This window comes from Xenopus tropicalis, chromosome 4 (genome assembly GCF_000004195.4).
Source record: "Xenopus tropicalis strain Nigerian chromosome 4, UCB_Xtro_10.0, whole genome shotgun sequence".
NCBI classification, from domain to species: domain Eukaryota; kingdom Metazoa; phylum Chordata; class Amphibia; order Anura; family Pipidae; genus Xenopus; species Xenopus tropicalis.
This window is the reverse complement of record NC_030680.2, coordinates 26,406,994-26,424,712: the sequence shown is the minus strand read 5'-3', so window position 1 is coordinate 26,424,712 and position 17,719 is coordinate 26,406,994. Positions and strand designations below refer to the sequence as shown.

General features: G+C 40.0%; 1 protein-coding gene across 2 annotated transcripts in view; it reads right to left on the bottom strand.

Moving 5' to 3' along the window:
* Positions 1-17,719, bottom strand: part of ano3 (anoctamin 3) — a 192,385-nt gene that overhangs the window by 29,826 nt on the left and 144,840 nt on the right. The gene's annotated exons all lie outside the window — the stretch shown is intronic.

Here is a 17,719-nt window from a genome sequence, read left to right as displayed (position 1 = left end):
TACATTTACCTTTCTTTTCTCCTATAGTTTATTTTCCCATTGGCCTCAAAGTTGCTCTAAACTTTTACCAATGCTTGTATGTGTAGGTATTCATGTATTAAATGTTACATCTGCATAAGAATAGTTCCTTTCAATAGAACTACTTGGCTTCATGTTTGGGATAACAAATTGGAACACCACCTATAGAACTATACTGTGCTTATCTTGAAGAATATATATTTATTAATAATTGCCTTCCTACCACCTAATAACTGTGCTAATAATAACGTGCTGACAACTCCACAAACTGATACAAAAAAAATAATGGAGAAAAGGACACTCACAAAGGAGTTAAATGTTGCACAGTCCACACCAAAATGTTCCAGTATATGTCGAAAATACCTCTTATGATCTTAGTTCAATAAAAGTGAGAACAATTAGAATTCATTAACAGTCTTATCTTGAAGAACCAAATATAGCCTGGATCAATAGTGGAGTAAAGGAAAACTGACTATAAAACAGTTTAGTTATGGTTTCCTTAGGGCTAATATAAAAGGAGCTACTGACTTACTGTTGCAGCCTACAGAACACGTCATTATGGCCTAGTATGCCAGTCTGCACTGGAGTTTGTAGCCCATGTGGCTTGGCGGTGCCATGTTTATCTTTACTACAATATACAACAATGTTCTTTCTGCATCACAAGCTTATTTAAGTATAAATAGTCTATGGGCTTCATTTACAAAGGGGTAGGTGCAAGTACTGTAGCACATATTTTGCAATGTACTAGCACCAACCTACATGGAGGTGCCCTGCACCCACCAGAGCTCCTCCCCTCTTGCTTATTCTGAATGATGCACAAGCTAGGGGCATGCCAGGGGATGCCTATGCCCCATCTATGACTTGCCCCTCTCATACATAGTGATGCCAAGCACAGACAGCACCTTAGTACACAAAGTGCAAATCTGGGGATGCAAAGGACATTCTGGCTAAAAAAAAACAAAAACAATGCTTTGGGTCTATTTTCCAGATTTGTGGCCACTTGTAAGACACTATAGTGTAGGACCAGTACCAGGTCCAGACTGGCAATTTGTGAGTTCTGGCAAATGCTAAAGAGGCTGCTGTAAGATGCCATAGACAGTCACTATTTTTTTGGACTGGTTTGGCCTGGTGGGGGGGGGGGGCTTTTTGGGCCCCTGTGTACTTGAAATAGCAGGGCCTGTTTTGAAGCCCAGTCCAGGCCCACCCAGGACTACTGTATTGCATTGGCAGTGGCATAGTAGACATCACTTGCAATCCAGTAGAGCAGTCCTAGAAATACAATTATTGCTATTCAATAGCAATAACAGCGTTCCCCCTGTCGACGGTTCCTCCCCTGGGCCGTTAAACTTATGCGCACTCAGGGGAGAATGTCGGGTGGGTGACACTGTGGGGGGGCTGGGGGGGCCCTGCAGGGGGTAAAGGATGCTCAGCGGGGGCCCTGCAGGGAGTTAGGGGGTGCAGGGGACACGGCCCTGCACCCCCCATTCCGACCCTGTATTCATGTCATAGAAGCAAAAACAATACAGCTACAAAAGTAGTTATGCTTTGTCCTATATGGTCAGTGTCTGGGGCATCATATGGAACTGTTCCAAACATAAAAAAGGGGGGGCTAATTATCATTCATGCCTTTCACACCTATTCAATGTGAAATCTGATTAATTCAAATAAAGGTCCCCATACACATGAAGATTCGCTCACTTGGTGATGGGGACCTTACACGAATTATAACGGCGTGTATAGGCAAAGTTGGTTCAACGAGCCGATCCGACTAGATTTTTTAACCTGCCCGATCGATATCTGGCCGATTTCAGGCCAGATATTGGTTGGGCAGGCCCGTCGGTAGTGCCCATACACGGGCCGATTAGCTGCCGAATATCGGCAGCTAGAATCGGCCTGTGTATGGCCATGTTAAGACTACTGCTACAAAGGTTTTGCTAATTTACTTACAAGCATTGGTTAGAATAAACATATTTAAAGACAACATTCCACAGAATCCTTTTTGGTCTCACTGGCCCTTTAAAAGTACAAAAAAAAAAAAAGTCAGAAAAGGAACAGTCACCAGACTAAAGAAATTTCACATATTTGCTTAGCACCAACACTTTTCTTTTTTGAGTTAGGGCAGGAAAGGAGGGGTCAGAATAAGCAATAACACGTTTTCGTTTAGGGATTGTATGTGAGGAAAGGTGAAACACTGGAGAGCTTATTCAGCCAGGTACGCCTGATGGGTCACATGGCTTCCGTGGGGTGTGCAGGTAACAGAACAATTAAAGATAAACAAGAAACCTGGGCCAGTCCAGTACAGTGAGGAAAGCGTGTGTTTATTTTAAGTCATACTTTTTCACCCTTCTCTTCTTTATTATAACATTTAGCAGAAAAATCCACAGCACACTGCAGGGACAGCAGAGTATGGGACTGCGATAGGGCCTGGGATTAGAAAGGGCTCAGGTAGGGCAATGGGATAGGCAATGTGTCAGGGGTATAAGGTAGCATGAATAGAACATATTAACCGCCCCTCTCCCCTGCAGCAAATATTTGTTCCCCAAGTATCCACCCAGATTATATTTCTAGCAACACGAGTGAGTCCTTACCAGCTACCCCCCCCCCCCCCCCATATATGCAGTACAGGTATCGGACCCCTTATCTGGAAACCCATTATCCCGAAAGTTCCCAATTACAGAAAGCCCATCTCCCATAGACTCCATTTTAATCAAATAATTCTAATTTTTAAAAATGGTTTCCTTTTTCTCTCTAATAATAAAACCTTATACTTGATCCCAACTAAGATATAATTACCCCTTATTGGGGGCAGAACAATCCTATTGGGTTTATTTAATGGTTAAATGATTCCCTTTTCTCTGTAATAATAAGACAGTACCTGTACTTGATCCCAACTAAGATATAATTACCCCTTATTGGGGGCAGAACAGCCCTATTGGGTTTATTTAATGGTTAAATGATTCCCTTTTCTCTGTAATAATAAGACAGTACCTTATACTTGATTCCAACTAAGATATAATTAATCTTTATTAGAGCCAAAACAATACTATTGGGTTTAAATACTGTTTAAATAATTTTTTAAAGACTAAGGTAGGAGACTTAAGGTAGGAGATCTGAATTACGGAAAACTCCAGGTCCTGACCATTCTGGATAATGGGTCCCATACCTGTATATTCATATGTTGTTCTAAAAAAACTTCCAAGGTGATCAAATTAAGTTAAATATTGCTGTTTCAATAAATACAAGTCAAATTAGTGCTTGACAGTCTCCTCTGCCCAAATATGTATATTACCAGTGTCATGTCTTTGCCTGGCCCCAAAACCAACAACTCAGTTACAAAAAGGAAATATCAACAAACAGTAAGTAATGGAGATTGAGGGGGGGGGGGGGGGCATTCCTATGCATACAGGTAAAGAACCTATTATCCAGGGTTTTCTGGATAAGGGGTCTTTCCATAATTTGGATTTCATGCCTTTAGTCTACTAAAAAATAATTTTAACATTAATCAATACGGTTGTTTATCCTCCAATAAGGATTCATTATATCTTAGTTTGAATCAAGTACAGTATATTACTACAGAGAAAAATTGAATTATTCATATTAAAATGGAGATAGCCTTCCTGTAATTTGGGAGCTTTCTGGATAACGGGTTTCAGGATAATGGATCCTGTACAGATATTGTTCTCTAATGAGAGGGTCACAGATTGGACATCCCTAAGTTACATAGTTGTTTTCATTTTCTAGGGCCCTAACCTTTTTTTATTGACTAGGGCCCAGTTTCTACAGAAATATTATTGAACCTTTTGGTACAACAGCAGTAATTGTATAATAAATGTGTGCATGTGGGGGTAAATGTGTTTACTAACTGTATCATGTATGTATTCATCCCCAGATGCCCGGTTCGAGTAACAGAATGCTCCTATTATTCAGATTGGTGCTGGCTTTCTCGCTATTTTTTTACTTGGGTTATGGAGACACGTCTACTGTAGCAGATGTGAGTAATTCCTTAACTACTGTGCACTCGGATACATCTAGTACCATGCTGAAACAAGCCTCAAATTCAACTAACAGCACTGAAACTAATACTGCTACCACCACTGAAGGACCTAAAAGCACAGGATTAACTTCTATCATAAGCAGCGTTGGTTCACTAACTACTTCTCTAGGCCACACCGTGAATTCAAGTTCTACTCAAAATGTTACAACAACGTATTCTCTGACTACAGCCTCAAACCAAACTGCAACTAACATTACTGTAAATGCCTTTACAGTCACAGCCAATAATATTACAGCAAACAATTTGACAACTCAGCCTCCAAGTGCAACTCACGGGAACACAACAATCACAAACCTAAACTGGACAACCACATCCGTGAATATCAGTGTGACACCTACTAGTAGTAATGTAACAAAAACCTTAATAACCACAACACCAGGGGGCACTAATCAGTCTACAACAACTCCAACCAACACGAGTTCAGCCACAACTACTGTAAATAACCCACTGACGCCAACAAATGCAAGTTGCGCAGGGATTTCGGGAAACTCAAAAGGTAAGTAAATGCAAAGGTAATCAGTCACTATATACTTATGTATATATATAATTGGTGGAACAATAATACTTTTGTCCAAGCTCACCCATTGGGCTCATATGTGTGACAAAGGGTCCGAAAGTGATGTCTCTAAAGAGAAAAATAACGCACAGAACCCAATGTAAACAACAAACTTTCATGCCAAACACTTCAACCCCTGCAAATGATAATAACTATCACTGTGGTTCATGTGTTACAGTCCCCAAGCAAAGGCTCTAGCACTACACCAGGTTTAGGCTCACGTGCAAGGTGTATGGTGAGAAATGGGTGCGATGTTGCATGGATTAGTGTGTTAGTGCTTGCACTTACTCCGTCATAAATGTCTTGCCAATCAAGGCAATTCCACAAAACTATACATTTTTTTAAAAGTATGGATTTTGAAGAATTCAGAATGGGTAAATGCCATTGTACTCCAAAATACTGAACCATAAGCTTTAAAGTGGAGCCAACATTTCTCAAATTCTAGATTTCAGGTTGTATAGGGTTTTGTAGACCTTTTAAGCAGTCAAAGCATTAAGGCGTGAAAAATCTTTCCCTTTAGTTCTCATTTACCCAGGGGTGTTGTTGTGCTCTGAACCTCGTACCACTGCAGTGCAAAGTTTAGTGCTGGTGTGTGCAAGGCAGGTCTGCACTATGGCTGGAAGTCCCTTAAGTTGAGGGTGGCTGTAGAAGACACATAGGAGTCCAGAAGCTTCATCAACTCTTCCACTGCTATAGGCCTTACTATGCAGCAGGGTGCAAAGAAAAAAAACAAGGTGGATTTTGCCTGTTTTTTGCACTTTGACATTCCCTAAACGCCCACCCATTGGGGAAGGGGTGCATCTTGTAATTTTTAGGTCCTTCTACTTTATTCTCCTGGGTGGTGGGGGGAAGCTTCTTGGCTGCAGAAACCAGGAAAGGCTCTGCATGGCTATGTATGCAGGTGACCAGTAGGTTATGTATGAGAAAGTCTAACGAAGCACATATGTGCCATGTACTAGCCATCTGCTCTGGTTGATTTCTATCCAAAACTCATGGGGGATCTAGTGCAACTGAAGGGTACATGGACTTTTCCTTCTTGCCCCTAGACTGCCAAAAGACTTTTGAAAGGCGAGGTTCTAAGAACATTAGATCTATGTGTTTGGCACATAAAGCCATTTTAGGGCTTGGCAGGTAAGGGATTAAACCTGCTTGTTCTTGCTCTGTGGTGAGAATGGCTTGGTAGTTTTTAAAAAGGAAAACTAATGCTTAACTAGTAGGCTAGAAATTATATTTGGGCTTCTGTACCAGCCCTAGGCAACCTTTAGCAGGGAATATGTGTGCCGTTATAGATGCCCCCAGTAGCTCTCCATCTTCTTTTTCTGCTGATTTTATCACATGCTCTGTGCTGCTGTCAGTAACTGAGCTTAGGGACCAACTAACAATATACTGTATATATAGAATATAAATATCACGCTATAAGGCTGATTAGTAATAAATTCAGATTCACATTACATGGCAGGTAAACCAGAGCAATTAGCATCAGAATGTAATAAACAGCCATGTTGCCTTAGTTTATATTACAGGCCAACCTTATTTTCTCCTTGATAATTTGTGACAACCCCTAAGCTTAGCTTCTCAACAGCTGCTCGGAGAGCACTGAGCATGTGCAGTGTCACTGACACTTTCCAAGCCCCTGTTACAATTGTAAAGTCCTGGATCATTTTGCAGTGACGTCAGTATAAGAAATATGGCATTTTTAGCCATATTTTATTTTTAGTTCTGTTTTAAATAATCAGGCAGGGGGCTGATGAGTCTATAGACTAGCTAGCTGGATATCTAAGGTGATCTGTATTTGTCAATGAGAATATCTGTCTGGGGTTTTAAGTGTACAAACAGATCCCAGAAAAAAATTCCAACTGATGGGAACATTTACAAAGCATTGGTAACCTTAGAAAACAGTGGAAATTGGGAAACCTATCCCATCTCGCATATGATACAGAGGCTTAGAACGGAGGCAGTAGTGAAGGTTATAAATAGAAAGGAAAAGGTGGAGATGTGAAAGAAAGAGATAAAAGTAACAATGAAGGGCGTGATGCCGGCCCGGTGCAGCTACAACCATAGCCACCACCGGTTTGTCTTGTATATTTGCAAATGTGAATGTTTTAATACTGAATAAATTCATCCGTCTGGAAAATTTTTCTCATAATTACCCTATACCATAGACTATTATTATTGAATAACTCTAGGGATCTTTACCAGTCATTGGTTGCAAAAATACAGAATGAAACGTAACATGGAGGTACACAAGTACAAAAAGAATTCTTGCATGAAGGCACTGGTTAAATATATATTTTCTGTAGTAAGTAATTATAGGATGACAGTACCGGCTCAGTGTGCGCTTATGTAATACTGACATGCTGAATCTTGACAACTCATTTCATGATCTCTAGTGAATAGAAAGGTAAAAGTAAATTATAATGTGAATATAAAGCAGAAGCTACAATTACAGAATGTGTTGCTCCTCCCCCCTTGTGTGCATTAATGCAAATCTTTCCTCTCACTGACTGTATTTCATTGAATGTGGCTCCTGGATACAGTAACTAAGATTGCAAAAGGTCACACAAATACAATAAGTTAAACATTTTTCTCCCACGTCAGGTCCAGGGTTCCCTTCTCAGTCTGCTCTCCCATGATATTTGCATTGCATTGACGCACATATTGTTGCATATTATATAGTGATTCACCAAAGGATGCCCTTAGAAGGCAATTTATTAATGCTCGAAAAATTGTATTTACCCAGTGTCATGGCCACAAAGTTCTATTTATTAAAAAACAGAAATATGTTAGCATCTTTAAAGCACATTCGTGGGGCGGGTGAGCCAAGATCCAGGGGGCCAATGGCTGAAGGAGGGGCCTCTGTATGGCAAGGACCCCCGACCTGTTTACTCGTGAGCAACACTCAGATGTAAAAAGTGTTGGTGAGCAACACAAGCATGAAAAAAATTCCTTGGGGATGCCAAATAGGGGCTGTGATTGGCTATTTGGTGGCCTCATGTCGACTGCTAGCCTGCAGGAGGCTCTGCTTGGGGTAAAACTGTGTTTCTGTGCCTCCAAAACTTGCCACCGAGCCAAAAATGTAAAAATGGGCACCTACTTTGAGGCCACTGGGACCAACATCAAAGGGGGTGGTGAGAAACATGTTGCTCCTGAGCCACTGGTTGGAATCGCTGCTGTATGGAGATGCTATACCCCAGGGATCAAGCACCTGAAGGGAGACCCATTGCCCTAAAACAGGGACTGATGGGAGCTTTAAGGTGGGCATACATGGGCCGATTCTAGCTGCTGATATCGTTCCCTTAGACCGACTCGGCAGCTTATCGGCCTATGTATGGGCAATAACAACAGGTCTGCCCAACCGATATCTGGCCTGAAATCGGGCAGATTTTGATTGGGCAGGTTTGAAAATTAGTTGGATCGGGGCTGCATCGGCCATAGGTGGGTATATCGGAAGAAGATCCGCTCGCTTGGCATGTATGGCAATCTTTATACTAGAAAACTTGTAAAATATTTTCATCCACATAGTTATATATTTAGCATCCCCACCGGAAAGCAAGACAGATAGAAATGCAGTAGGGTAAGTTCTGTGAATACTGGGAAATACTCTCCCCCCAACACATGAAAATGGGATTAATAATCATTACCACTAAGAAATGTTGTGAGAGGCATTTGATTGGAACTATTGGAACTAAACTGGTATATTTGTCATTTACAGATACAGCTGATAGTGCCGGGGTTGTACTAGGTGCAATAATTGGTTCAATCCTGGGCATATCGCTCATTTCCCTAGCTGTCTACTTCTTGTGTGGTTCAAAGAAAAGCAGCTCTTTCTCCCATCGCAGACTTTATGAGGAAACCAGGAATGAACCAGGTAAGGAATTTAAATAAATGTATACTAAAGAACACTACATTAAACTTTGCATTTCACATAAGCATGAAGTGGAGCAGCTCTTAGACCCTACAGTACTGCAAAAAGCTAGATGTAGTGATGAGCGGATCTGCCCCGTTTCAATTTGCCATAAAATTCGCAAAACGGCAAAAATGTCGTACGTCAAAATTGTCGGTGACAATTCTTTTGCCGCGCAACAATTTTTTTGACACGGCAACCATTTTTGGACATGCAACGAATTTCTCCGTGGCGAGACGCCGCGTATATTAAAAGCCACCTTAGAGTTCTTTGACCTGTACAAATGTGCTCAGCCTGGTACCTTGGAATAAATCTGTTATGCTTTTATATTATAGCAGGACAACAAGTGATATATTGGGCCAGATTCAATTTGACATGGAAAATGTATCTTCTAAATTAATTTCAGATTACCCCACAGAATTCAATGGACTTTGGTAGCCCCTATATGGACTTGCAGGCCCAGATTTACACATAGGGCCCCCATAGGCCCCTATCTCCACGAGTCAAACCCCCCCCCCCCGTCAACCCTGTCCCCTCCCCTTCCTCCATGTGCATGCACAAACTTCCATTTTTGGGTACAGAGTATTGGGTAGGACAGATCTTCCCCAGTGCTCCATACCCAATGCAGTTGCAGCTGGGTGGCCCCAAAGACCTGCTTCCCTAGGCACCAAATTATAAAATGGTGATTTAGAACTTTCACCTATTGATAAATACGCTTCTAAAAATCCCAAACGAATAAATAAAAGTGGGGAGTTTTTATGTATTAAGCTCCAAACTCACATTTTAATAAATCTGGCCCATAGGGGCTGAATTATCAACATTTGAATTTCTTTCACAAATCTGATTTTTTGTACTACAACTCACAAAATTCAAATTATGGTTCAAAAACTCGGATGTCTGATATTTACTAAGTGAAAAAACCCAAAAAACTCGATTGTAAAACCTTGGTTTGCAAGTTTATGTAGAAAGTCAATGGTTGGTGTCCTAGGCAAAGTCAAGTCATATTTTCAATTCAACTCAAGTTATTTGAGTTTTCCATACTAATAATAAGCAAGCATTCAATTTTTTAAAAAAGATTGAGACATTGATATTTGAAAAAAACTGAAATAAACCAAAATGGATGCCAGAATTGTTTTCCAGTAGAATAGACTTTTGCATTAGACACCTCAATTGACTACTTGCATCAGAAAGAATTGGCTTTTTTGAAGCAGAATGGCTACCACAAGTGGCTTCTTAAGGCTCTACCAGCTTCATGAGATCTTCCTTTATGTATGAAAGGCATCACCTGTTAACCACCATTGTTCTTCTTAACGTTTTTGGCAAAAACTGAAGCTGTTTTGTTTTTTAGTGTTGAGACTGGATAATCCTGCGAACCCTTATGACGTTAGCTACGGGGATTCATCCTACTATAATCCAGCTGCTCTTGATGAGTTTTCAATCAACAACAACCACCCCAGAGAAGTTATTGTAATGGACGACATGTCACCTCGCCAGCCCTCTGCATAGATTCAACAGGAGGCAATTTAGACAATACTTTTGGAAATCATCCAGCTCCATTGCTCTAGAGTGTCAGCGAAGGGTTCCCCCCAAAAAGTGCTTCATACTTGAGGGAAGTAGCCAGACTATTTATTATACTTGGGACTCAGCCCTTACATGCTGGAAACTTCAACCTTCAGACACTTTTCTACAAACCTAACATGTTTTATTCAATGCCTATGGCACAACGGTAAGGTCATCGTCGGAGGCAACTCTAAAGAATTGTTTTGCTTGCACTTCTAAGGTTGAGGAATAGCCATGTCTGCTTCCTGCAAATGAGACTGTACATCTGCCACACTGGGAAATCATTTTACTGGAACCAGCTGGATTTGCTGGCACGGAATTCTGCCAACCTTCCAAGTCTCTAAGTGAATAAACTGCAGTTGTGCTTTTTTATGACCTATAATTTACCAGGTCAAATTCAATTCTGTTACTATTTGTGCAGTGCCAGAATGACACTTCTCATAGAGATTCTGCCGTAGGAGCATCCGGTATAGTACATTCCATACTTAGTGCTGCTGCTAAAGCAAAATTATGAGTTTAATGGAAGAATAATAATGTAGGACAGTGCTGTCTTTGATTTGATTCCTCATTTATGGGTTGAACTATATTTAAGTGATTATTCTATATAAATAAGTCTGCCATAATAATTCTATAAAGGGTCACATTCATCCTATGGGGCTCCAGTTGGGCAGCCCTGATATGTAGAACGTATGGAAAAAATACAATACACCAAAAGATGATCTAATGGTGAAGACATTTTTTTAACTGCTGTTCATCTACATATTTGTATTTATTGTTGATTTGCCATATTGCTTCCTCTGCTGATTCAATATTCAATATTATCCAGAGATTCTGATGCCAATATTGCTGTATTGCCAATATGTTTTTTTGCATATTAAATTATTTACTAATGGTAAAAAACAAGCACAGAGCTCCAGGATTTTTGTGCCTTTTCTCTGAATACAGTGCTTCCTGCATTTGGTACCACTGTATTCATAAGGGGTGGGCTGGGGAAGAACTTGAACATACCATTGGTTTCCCCCTAGTTTGCACAACATTCAGACATGTAATATAGGTAGTGCCAATGGGCACAAGTTGCTAGGGTGTCTGCCTAAGGGCTTTTGCACTTACACACCATAAATAAGGTAGCAAAACGTTTTCAATGTGACCAATAAACCATTAGCAAAGCATATATTGATGATTATGTTGTTTATAAAGAAATCCTGTGCCCAGAAACATGTGTTAACAAAAAATCTATTTATAAAAATATACAGATTTATTTAATTTCTTGCTATTGCTTTACTAAATGTTCCATATATGTGTGTGTTTGTGCATTTAGTTAGGTGTAACAACTGTATTACTGCCTTGGTGGCAACTCATATAATGAACCACAGTGATACTAATGAACCACAATGATACTTATTAACATTTTTTTCGGGGGTGTTCCCAAAGTTGATCTAGGATTTTTCAAATGCCTATGTATTGTTAATTATAAAGATATTATTAGTCACTACAAAATTTAAATTGGAGTTCTGTGATCTCTATAAGAGAATATTAGGCTAGGTATTGTTTATATAGTAAGGGGCTCCGATGTGACTTCTAATATCTGTCGAAAGGGGCGGCCTCGGTAGCCCTATTCTCAAATCCCGTCCTGCCTCTAATAGAGTCACGCCCATAAGATTTTGCATCATAAACTGAAAATAATATTTTCTTATGGAAATGAATATGGCTTACTGGGCCAGATTCAATTCCATGAGAAAATGTCTTTTTCTGGTTTATCACATGAAAACTTATAAGCAAGATTCAATCCAGGGGTCCAGTTCTTTTCCATAGACTTCCTATGGCTCTATGGGAAAATTTGGAATTAAATTAGGAGATAAGCTTTTCTCATCAAACTGAATCTGGTACTTTATCTTTTAAAAATACAATGGTTTGGTGTGTAGGGATGTGTTGTATTGTGAGATTATACAAAATTATATGAAATTATAATGGCGGCAATGGGCGCAGTCAGTTCGGGGACTGCATCAATGAGCCAATGTGATCCCCGATCCAACAAAATCTTTTAACCTGCCCGATCGATATCTGCCCAATTCCAGGCCAGATATCGGTCGGGCAGGCCCCTCGTTACTGCCCCTACATGGGCCCGTGTATGGCCACCTTAAATGGCAGAAGGCAGGAAGGATGAGAGGATAGGTGAGGGGGGGGGGGTCACTGCACAATGTTGTCAGAATTTGGCCAAATGCCTGGTGTTTCTCAATCCAGTAAACATCCATGCTGACAAATAATTAATTGTTGTATTAAAGGTGATTGTTTTCTCTGAGCATCTTCCTCTTTGATCCTTCCCACAGGATCTAACTCATTGTCAGCGAGCTAATGATCCTTTCTTGGTATTTAGAAACCTTACATCAATTTACAGTAAAAGACAACGAGTTATAAATATGTTTGGAGAACCCCAAAGTGAAAAAGGGATGGGCCAAACACTCCATTCAAATGGTCCAGCTCATGTATTAAAGCTATATTTCCTTTAGAAAGAAGGGCTCAAAGCAGGAAGGCTACCTGCCTGTAAAAAGAATTCCCAGGGGGGTCTGGGGTGGGGACTGTCTGCCACTTTAAAAAACAGAGGGTGCAAGTGACTGAGAGACTGGGGGAGTATAGAGTTGACTCAAACATTTCTGCTGGTTTAGCTGGTAGGCCACAAGGGACCCAGTGTATTGAGTGTAGGTAGCACTCCATATCTGTCAATGTATGGTCTCTGAAAATTCTATCTAAATGCATCGCGTAATTATTTTATAATGTGTATGTAAAGTACTAAATAACATCTTGAATGAGCAAGTGCCTATTTATATGTGTCAATAAGAAATTACAATTCCTGCCCATAGATATCACTGTATATATCATAGTGAAATGCTCTAATAATAGCATTGGTTTCAGGTTCACATATTTATTACATGTTACAATCATATGGAATCATAATCTGACCCAGACAAGACATAACATCTTCCCTTAAAGGAGAAGGAAAGGTAAAAACTAAGTAAGCTTTATGAGAAAGGTCTATGTAAATACAGCCATAAGCACTCACAGAAACGCTGCACTGAGTTTTCTATCAAAAGATTAGTTTTGTCTGTTTTCCTCTGCCAGAGACACACAGCTTTCTGCTTTCTGCTCTCTCCTGCTCCCCCCTCCCTCAAGAATGCAAAGAACTCACCCCCCCCTAGGAATGTGTATCTGAGCCAATCAGCAGGAAGCTGACTCATAGTCTAACTAACTGAGCATGTTCACTTGGTCTCCGTGTCTGTGCAGGAGCGAGGCATTATGGGAACTTTCTTTACACAGCTCAGCGTTTTTTCTTCCTGTTTGGCTTCTGATCTTCTGAACAGGTGAAATATGGGGAGACTTAAGGGCACTATTGAGACAACTGAAGGTATGCCTGCAGCTTGAGATTAACTCTTTACTAGCCTTTAAAACATGGACAGACAAAGCAAATTAATTCTTCATTATTGACACTGCCCTGCAGAGAGTTTAATAGGTGTAGATATTTATGAATATTTTGAAAGATTATTTGTCACATTTCATGATCAGTTATACTTGTGAGGTAAGTTGTAGATGACATGAGACTAAAGGTGCCAAGCAAGGACCGATAAAGTTGCAGACTCTGTAAGTCCAGACCAAGTTGGCAACCTATTGGCCTGTGTATAGAGCCCACAGATGGGCTCCCTGACTGATACCTTGATGAGAAATCATCCAGATACTAATCGGGCAGCTTTTAAAATATCATCTGAGGAGGACCACACCGGCATGTTGATGCGGTCTTCTGCCAGTGAGCCTAGTAGGTCACACAGGACAAGATTCATTTCAGTGAGAAAAAGTTATCGCGTGGTTTATCACCTGAAGTTTATGGACAAAAATCAATTTGATGAGAAAAAAAGCCTAATTCAGTTTCAGTGTTTTCTCATAGACTTTAATAGAGTTTTCACTTGATAAACAGTGAGATAAGTTTATATCAATTGAATTGCATTTTAAACTGAATCTCCTCAATAAATGCTCACGTTAAATGATGAGATAGCTTTTTCTCACTAAACTCAGCTCCAGGTACAAAGATTGGATCAGCCCTATTTAGCTTTGCCCTGGGTGGTCAGATCAGGCCAATAAGTTGTCAGCCTCCCCAAACAAGCAAATCTGGAAGTGTATAGCCTGTTTTACCCAATATTCTAAAGACATTTCTTTTTTAGAGTTAAAATATTTTGCAGACCATGCAGAGATTATACATCTATCACATTAGTCCTTGTCCTAATGGAGCTAAAATCTAAGGTTCCTATCACTTTACTCACAAATGATTAGTTTTATCAGTTTTTATTATGTTATTAAGGGGTCGATTGACCACTGTGATGATCACTGGGGTGAGAATTAGGGGTCTCTGCCTTGGACGCACTGCTTATGCCCCATACAGTTGTGCTACAATAGGCTAGCCCTGGTGTATGTAATCAAAGTAAATAACCCCAACAATTTTTAGCCACAGACAGGACTGTCTTTAGAAGACGATGATTGATTTTTAACAGGCTTTGCCAGCCCATTATTTATGTAAAAGACTTGAGCACCTACTATATCCCAAAGAACAGCCATGTGGCCAGACATACTGTCGATGGTAAACGTTGCCTTTTGGATTGATTGATACACCAGCAATTAAAATGTTTTGACCTATAAATGCTCTTCTATTTCCATCTCTTTAGCTTCCTGCCAACCTTAATAACTCAATACTCCCAGTATTGTCCCCACTGCCTTTGTCAGTCTTCCCTGCAACCCTACACCCTAAACAAAAGTTCAGATTTACCGACTTATTTTCAGCGTTTGATCTGTTTAGTGACTATGCGGGAAATCCAATACTTCTGTTTATTTTCTACAGTTAAAACATCTCTTCCCTGTATCAGCAGTGTCTGTCTTTGGTAAATGATCCACTACCTGTTCAAAACTTCTTCAGTATAAAGTATATGCAAAATTTCTTCCAGCAAGAAGCCTTTCCTGCAGAAATTAAGCAGTTCCATAGATTTGGCCCCAACCCCCCCCCAACACTCTAGGGGGGTGTTGGGGCCATGCCCGTTGGGCACAACACCCCCTATTTGGACCCTGTTCATAAGAGTTTATCTTTCTTCATTGTTTCAAAAGTTTTTTAAGAGAGAGTCTAAGATTGCATTATATAAATCCCAGTCATTTTCAAGCATTTCATTTTTTCCTGACAAAATCTCTGGGACCGCACACCTCCTGCATACCTCTTACATTTACTGCTGCAATATTAAGCAATAAGCATCTTTCACTTGATATTTCCCCACATGTGAATGAGTCCATTCCATGCAGTAATATTAGCGGTGTACCTGAACCATAGTAAGGATCTTTTAGCTATGGACTTTGAATTAAGGTAGCCATTCCCGTGCAAAATTAAGATGCCAAGTTGAGACCTTTAGAGCGATTCGGAAGATTATCTGCTCGTGTATGGGGTCCTCTGAAGGACCTCACTGATTGAAATCAGGCAGGTGTAGATCTGACAGGTTTGACTTTCCCGTCGGATTGGGGACCACATAGACTCATTGCTGAGGGCCTCGGTCCGACAGCTCCAATGCCCGTTGTTCTAATATAATTGTTTGGCCTGGGAATTATCCAGATATTGCTCACCTTTGGTGGGCTTATCATGAGAACCTCTCCAAACAAGCACATATTAACATGTATGACCACCTTTAGGCCTTGAGCTGTGCTCCACCCTCCCCTACTCATCCGAACCTAAAACCTGCTCGGCCCCACCTTAAGGCATATATATGCCCTTTTTTTCTCGTGTTACTACTGTACTTACACCATACCATACCACAGAGACCTATCCGCACACCCTAGCACTCCAAAATTATATGCCCGGTGCACACTCCAAAAACACTTTAGCAACAAAAAGCAAATGGCACTCAGGGCTGCAAACAAGGCAAAGACCCTTTTAAAAGTTTATTGCGAAACGTTGCACCTCCGCAATAAACTTTTAAAAGGGTCTTTGACCTTGTTTGCAGCCCTGAGTGCCATTTGCTTTTTGTTGCTTACACCATACCATGCCATATTGTATTTGTATGTATGAATCTGAATTTTTATTGGCTTAATACACAGTGCTCCACATTGTAACAATACATTAACAGGTAAAAACAATGCAGTAAATGTAATATCATGCAAGGTAACAAATATTAATTGGCATTTGTTAATGTGATTTTTTTTCCCTAGGTTTAAACCATTAAAACCCTAAGGTAAATGTCACACAGAGGTAAACCATTGATTTGGCCAACTACTGCCACATTTATACTCAAAGTGGTTCTAGCTGCCTGTCATGGTGTGCAGAGGGTGGATTTGGAAAAAATACACAGTTGAGTGTTTTGGACTAAAATCTGCCCCACATGATTGCTTTACACCTAAGGAGTTTGTTCACCTTTAGGTTAACTTTTAGTATGTTATAGAAAGTTATATAAGTTAATTTTTATTATTTGGAAACCCCTTATCCAGAAAGTTCCAAATTACGGAAAGGCCATCTCCCATAGACTGCATTTAAGCAAATAATTCTAATTTTTAATAATGATTCCTTTTTCTCTGTAATAATAAAACAGTACCTTGATCCCAACTAAGATATAATTACCCCTTATTGGGGGCAGAACAGTCCTATTGGGTTTATTTAATGGTTAAATGATTCCCTTTTCTCTGTAATAATAAAACAGTACCTGTACTTGATCCCAACTAAGATATAATTACCCCTTATTGGGGCAGAACAGTCCTATTGGGTTTATTTAATGGTTAAATGATTCCCTTTTCTCTGTAATAATAAAACAGTACCTGTACTTGATCCCAACTAAGATATAATTACCCCTTATTGGGGGCAGAACAGCCCTATTGGGTTTATTTAATGGTTAAATGATTCCCTCTTCTCTGTAATAATAAAACAGTACCTGTACTTGATCCCAACTAAGATATAATTACCCCTTATTGGGGCAGAACAGTCCTATTGGGTTTATTTAATGGTTAAATGATTCCCTTTTCTCTGTAATAATAAAACAGTACCTGTACTTGATCCCAACTAAGATATAATTACCCCTTATTGGGGCAGAACAGCCCTATTGGGTTTATTTAATGGTTAAATGATTCCCTTTTCTCTGTAATAATAAAACAGTACCTGTACTTGATCCCAACTAAGATATAATTACCCCTTATTGGGGGCAGAACAGCCCTATTGGGTTTATTTAATGGTTAAATGATTCCATTTTCTCTGTAATAATAAAACAGTACCTGTACTTGATCCCAACTAAGATAGTATTAATCCTTGTTGGAGCCAAAACAATCCTATTGGGTTTAATTACTGTTTAATAGGTTTATTTGCAGACTTAAGGTAGGGGATCTGAATTACAGAAAGACCCCTTATACGGAAACCCCCAGGTCCCAAGCATTCTGGATAACAGGTCCCATACCTGTACCAGACATGCCACCTTGAAACCTTGTGTGATACCTTTTGGCAAGCCCTCTGTCTTTTTTACATTAGTGGTAGGCCTCTCTCCGTTCATAACATCACAGGAGCCCAGGTCCACTGGTTTCATGGTTAAATGATTTCCTTTTCTCTGTAATAATAAAACAGTACCTGTAC